This window comes from Octopus bimaculoides, chromosome 26 (assembly GCF_046866305.1).
Source record: "Octopus bimaculoides isolate indiv1 chromosome 26, ASM4686630v1, whole genome shotgun sequence".
Classification (NCBI taxonomy): domain Eukaryota; kingdom Metazoa; phylum Mollusca; class Cephalopoda; order Octopoda; family Octopodidae; genus Octopus; species Octopus bimaculoides.
In genome coordinates, this window is record NC_142953.1 from 12111031 (window position 1) to 12117873 (window position 6843).

Consider the following 6843-nt stretch of genomic DNA (forward strand, 5'->3'; position numbering starts at 1 on the left):
ATATATTAATACCAGACATTTGTGCTTTGCTCCAGTTCTCATCCTATCAGGTTGGAATATTTACTATTTTAGATCATGAAGAGGGGAGTGTTCCATTTTTTTAAACCTGTTCATCTGTTGTTACGAATACATAGGCTTGCGCTAAGGTTGCAGCGTGTCTGAATATTCTTACAATGTCAGCAAGTGTAGACCCTTTTTGTCAAGCAGATCTTTTCTTTTCTCGATTCTTTGACTAAGCCTTAGTTTTGAATCAAGTGGACATCAGGAGGGTGGCTTGGTGATCACGCTCCTCTGCTGGACAGTAGAGTTGCCGCTTAGGCGTTCTATAGAGGATGTGTGTTGGTGAAGAAGACTTTCTCGAGATAACTCCTAACGTAGACGAGAATCAACTAGCTGGTTTGTTCTGGATGATACGATTCGGTCCAAATCTAGCTTGGCAGTGCCCACCGTTGAAAAGTCCATTACCGAATTGGGTAAAATTCTACTATCACAGAAGTTCTGTCAAATGGACCTGTTTGAGATGCGCACTGAGTGGTGAAACTGTTTTCGCATGTAGGACAAATCCGGCAATCGACCGAGAATGCCCCCACCATCTTTATTTGGCAAGGAAGAGTAGATAATGGAGAAAAAGGTTGTGTGGTAGATGAAACTAAAAGGATGGAAGGCATACTTCTCTCTTCAAACAGATCTTAATTTTGATTATTCCAAAGAAAGTTTGAAAGAGCGTCAGTGTATTCTTACCAATTTGTTGCAAAATGAGAGCAGCAAACGTGATACGTGTGAACAGGTCTAATCTGCGCATGGCCCTGTAAGCCAGAAGACGACTGAAATGAGAAAGAATTAATTTAGGTGGGCCGCGTGAGCCAGGTATTGTAGGAGTTTCGTTATTGACTAAAGCTATTTTCTCTGTCGAGGAATTTTATTTAGTGGGATTTTCATTTTTGTTTGTGTTACCAGATGTTTTTACTATTTCTTCGAACAGGGGCTATGGAAAAACAGCTAAAACATGTTTAGGATCGTAACTTTTCGTGCAAGACATTCTTTCGTTTTGAATCCTTGTGGTCAGTGAAGAAGATATAACTTTCTCCCTCCTACTCTTTCGCCACGTCGTCATCATCATCATCGTTATCATCTTCATCGTCATCTTCATCACGATCATCATCGCCATCCTCCACCTTCACCTCCTCCTTACTTCCCCTTCCTTACTCCTCCTCCTTCACATCATCATTATTATCGTCATCACCATCATCATTGTCTTCAAATCGTCGTAGCTGTCATCGCCGGTATTGTCGTTCTCATCATCATCATTATCAAATGTAATCCATTTGATTTATGGTTCTATTCGCTTCATGAAATAAATCATTTCAGGTCATTATTCCTTTATTTCAATATTTATATTTATATTATGTTCATATTACGATCTAGGAAGTTATCGGGTGATCTGTTTATTTATTGTATTCATTCATTGTTTCTATTATTTTGTAGGAAAAAAACTACAAACTATCTATGTATCCATCTGCCTGTCTATCTATCTATCTATCTATCTATGTATGTATCTATCTATCCATCTATCTATGTGTCTATCTATCTATCTCTTACTATCTATCTATCTATCTGTGTCTTTCTATCTACCTATCTATCTATGTCTATCTAACAATGTATCTATTGATATACACACACATGCATGCACACATTCACATTTACGATATAAACATGTATATACGTAATACAAATACACACACACACATATATATACATACATACATATATATGTATATATACATACATATATATGTGCGCGTGTACACACACACACACACACACACACACACACACACACATATATACATATGTATATTAATTTATTTATATACCGTATATCGATAGATATGAATGTATCTATATGCGTATATATATAAAATTCAACAGATATTGTAAACACATCAACCCACTCATTCTTTGTAATCATGTATAGATCAGCAAATGAAAATTTCGTGTTAATATTTTTTCCTGTTTCTTTTCCATTTTTATCCTCTAAGGCGGTGGTCGTGATAATTAATGGTGGTGACGACGAGAGCGAGTTCGCTGGTCTTAATACCTTTGTCTTTTAATAGTTATAATCTATTTGTTTAGTAACAATGAAGAAATATTCATGGCCCTAAAGAGATAAGGTCATAATTCCAAAAGGAGGTAACTATTGTCTCGTGAAATTCTTAAATTACTTATATTGGAATAATATTTCTTTATAGCGAAATAACAATTGTTTGGGATAAGAAAAATAAAAGAAAACTGAAATGAAAATATAAAAGATTAATTATAACTGCCACTAGAAATTTTAATGCGAAAACTGATGTGTATGTGTATAGAAATAAAATAAAAAATAAAACACACACACACACACACACACACACACACATATATATTTATATTACTCTCTTCTTTTTTTGTTTCAGTCATTTGACTGCAGCCATGCTGGAGCACCACCTTTAGTTGAGAAAATCAACCCCAGGACTTATTCTTTGTAAGCCTAGTACTTATTCTGAACTCGGAACCATGTGGTTGGTAAGCAAGCCACTTATCACACAGCCACTCCTGCGCCTATATATATATATATATATAAAAATTGGCAGTCAGCTGGTTACGACGACGTGGGTTACAGTTGATCCTATCAATAGAAGAGCGTGCTCGTGTGATCAACATGCGAGCGGCTGCGCAATCCACAGGGAGAGTCAGTGTGACACAGAATGTGACAGGGCCGGTCCTTTAAAATACAGGTTCAACTAATTTTTACCACCCGAGTGGACTAGATCAATGTTAAATAAAGCGTCTTGCTCGCGGACACAACGCGCCGCTGCGAATCGAACTCAGAACTTTACAATCATGAGTCGAATACCTTGAACTCTAAATTACGCGTCTTCACTACACAGACACACACAGAGGATGATTCAAAAGTCTCTATACATAGGAACATAATTGACTTATCCACTTCTTCGAAATTGCTGGCCTTGTGCCAAAATTTGAAATCAATATTAGAAATGATTGTAAGGTGGCCAGCTGGTAGAAGCGTTACCGCGCCGGGCAAAATGCTTAGAGTCATTTCGTCTCGTTTTAAGTTCCGAGTTCAAATGCCGCCGAGGTAGACTTTGCCTTTCATCCTTTCGGGGTCAGTGAAAATAAGTACCAGCTGAGCACTGCACCAAAATTTGAAACGAATGTTACAACAAGTTACTAATGATATTCTGGGATTTGTTTTACATCATAAAATATTCAAATTTATGTGGGACACTGGATTGTGATTGCTAATAATCAGGTAGGCTATCTGCTGGTGACTGAGTGGCTGAGAGATATCTCACGATCCTCTATGTGATATGAGTTGAGATCCTATTGTTAGTTTATCCTGTAAAACCTCTTACAAGTGTTAATTTAGGAAGATTATTTCATTCGGAATCTCGTTGGTGTAATCTATAGTGTAGCCACCCAACGGTCGACGGACACATGGTTCGACTCCCACGAGAGGAATCAGTTTCTATTTCGTCTGTCTTAGATTTTATCTCACTTCACCATCTCGGCCTCAACACACACACACACACACACACACACACACACACGTGCGCACGCGCACGCTGTAATTCTGTCTTTGTGAGTCTGTGTGAATAATATTTGTTGAATAGGAATGAATGAAAAGCCGAAAATTCGCAACCAGAAAATGCAATCAAATTCTTGCATCGTATTATCTGAAAATTAATATGCTATAATCCAATGGATTTTATTCATAATCCACTGATTAATCTTCTTCTCCATATTACATGCCATTTAAATCTATCGATTTGACAAGAAAAGCTCTTCATGTTTACACAGGGGAGGCGTTACAGCAGTTCTTTTGATTCGCTATAGCAACGAAATCATGCCAGATGCAAGAGGAAAGATCCATAAGGGAAGATGCTTACTCAGTCCTCTGCACACCATAAATATGCACCGGCACATGTATCATGCTGGGTAATAACCAACAGATTAGGACACAAATGCACTCGTACACCCACGTATACATACACATATGAACACTTATATGTATGTGTGAGAGAGAGAGAGTGAGACTGCGTGTGTGTGTGTGTATGTATGCTTGTACGTATATATATGTATGTATCTGTATCTATGTACGTATCTAACTACACACACACACACACACACACTTTGTTCACGGCATAAGAATTCCATAAACGTTCGAGAGAATCTGAAATAATAATTTTTTGCAAAAGTATATCTAGAGACACACACACAAAGCTATCCATAACAGCCGGTAAATATCGGGGGTTGAAAACCATTTTTCGATGGAAAATGTTGGAGGCCGAAAGACGTATTCGAACCCATATATCCTTTGTCATGTTTACAAGAGATGTGGATTCCTTTCAAACAGACAGCTTTTGACGTGTTCTGATTATACTCTTTTACTTGTTTCAGTCATTTAACTGAAATCGACCCCAGGACCTATTCTTTGTAAACCTAGTACTTATTCTATCGGTCTTTTGCCGAACCGTAACTTAGCGGACGTAAACAGACCAGCATCGGTTGCCAAGCGATGTTGGGGGGGGGGGGGACAAACACAGAAACACAAACATATACACACACACACACACACGCATATATATATATATTATTACAATTAAAAGGGTAAAGGTTTATCAATTTATTAATAAATCAACAATTAATAATTTTTACGAAGCCCTGCTATTTCTGAATTTCGGTATGTGGTGAAGCAAATGTTTGCTGATCCCTTAATTGTGTTTATATATATATGTATATATATATATATATATACGACGGGCTTTTCACTTTCCGTCTACCAAATCCACTCACAAGGCTTTGGTCGGCCCGAGGGTATAGTAGAAGACACTTGCCCAAGGTGCTACGCAGTTTTATATATATATATATATATAAATATATATATATATATATATATATATATATATATATATATAAAAGGTAATGCCCCCTTCCGTATTTTTTTCTATTCCTAAAACGGATAATTTTGTAGTATTCCTCTAGTAGAACAAAAGCCCAACTGCCAAATTTCTAATGACAAATTCTAGATCGTGTATTCTAAATTTTTATGTTTCCTTGTCTAGTTTGCTTAGCTACCAACTATAAATATAACTGGAACATATTCTTGAGTAGCTAGAATATTACTGCATATCATCTTAATTCTTTTGCATTTAGGTTTATTTCTAAATATTAATCTGACTCTTCTATAATATTTCTTCTTAATCTTTTCATTCATTTGTGTGCGCTGTACGCTGTCTAGTTCATTGATTCTTAAGTATTTCTATGTCTATATATGCTTTATCTCAGTTTCTTTCCTTATCTATGATTTTGTCAATGTTCTTAATTCAAGGTCGCTCTGAGGCATTTTTCTGAGTCGAATCTCATGCATATTTATTCTATAAAACTCTATGTTCTTTGCCGTAATGTTTCTGGATGTTTATCATCCGCAGCATACACCGTCAGATCATTCATACGCAAAAGATGATTACCTTCCTGTTACATTTACCTCCCCACCTATTTCTGTTCATAATGCGGGGTAAAAAGGCGGAACGCGAGACACAAAAGCATTTGAGAAGTATAACCATTGGAATTTTTCTTTACTAATGGAAGTGGCTTTAGTTTTTACGATTCCCTTTTTTTGTTGGTAACGACAAAATGTTTTTTCAATTACCCATGCTGTTTTCATGCATATTTTACCATTTTTGTTACTTTAATCTGGCGGGTTGCTCTCTGCCAAGTCATAGCACCTTTTGAGCCACTCTACCAGGGATACAGCGAAATCATCGGGCTGCAACCTGGCAGAGAGTGGAGAGGTACCAGAGAAGCTCAACTGAGCCAAGGGTGCTTCTTACATTCATGCTGAGCAGAAGAATCCTAGATCAACGGTCAGGATCACCAAGCTCTATGAAGAGAGAAACAGAAATGCATCTATAGGAAGGAGCCGTCCATGGTTGTGTAATTAGCTAAGATTCACTATGACTCAAGTCCCTAGTTCAAATTTGTAATAATGGAATTGGATGGCGACAGAAAGTCATGGACAACCCTCGAAAGCAGTGCGACCAAGGAGAGGCGGAATCTTGACTAGTGTTTCCACGACCCATATTTACAAAATATAATCAAAAGCCTTGCATCCATGCCAACCTCAGACCTTTCTTTTCTTTTGGCAGTCCTTACTTTAAGTTTTGTCCTATAATTGACCCTGACAGTCGCATGCACCTTTACAGCATCTCTTCTGCTCTTCTGGAAGCAGGTTGATTTCTTCTAAATATTAGTTCGCTTTTGCATTATCATTGTTATTAAATCTTTGTAGATTGTAAGAAGGCGTATTAAAGGTATATAAATTTGAGGATTAAGACGGTTTCCCTTCACGGAACTCGTTAGCCACTGCTTCTGTTCCTCTCAGTATCTTATCAAAGTTCTGCCCTAACACCGTTGTAACGATTGTCACACCACAGAATGACAGCAGTATAAGACCCAAAGTATAGCTGGTATTCTTAAAGTACAGTGATATGCAATATTTTCTCCTTTAAATTTGTTGATTTCTTTTTCAGATTTACGTTTTGGGAAATGGTGTTTGGTGTTTGGAACTTTCTATTGGCGTTATTATCATTATTATTATTATTATTATTATTAATGCTATTCTTCAGATGTCTGTAGCATTACATGGTGACTAAGCCAGATACTGTAAATAAAGAAGGACTACTGCCAATGTTCAACGAGTATAAATTTTTGCCATATTTATCAATAATTTGTATGAGTTTGTTTAGTCGTTGTTTTCGATTATGTCTTGCGTTTGCGTATTGT

General features: G+C 37.0%; 1 long non-coding RNA gene across 1 annotated transcript in view; it reads right to left on the bottom strand.

Moving 5' to 3' along the window:
- Positions 1–734: 734 nt before the first annotated feature.
- The window catches only part of LOC128250916 (uncharacterized), a 37955-nt gene continuing 31846 nt past the window's right edge, over positions 735–6843 (bottom strand). Inside the window, exon 3 of the long non-coding RNA XR_016238512.1 lies at positions 735–824. This is a non-coding gene — a long non-coding RNA (uncharacterized LOC128250916). The remainder of the gene's footprint in view (positions 825–6843) is intronic.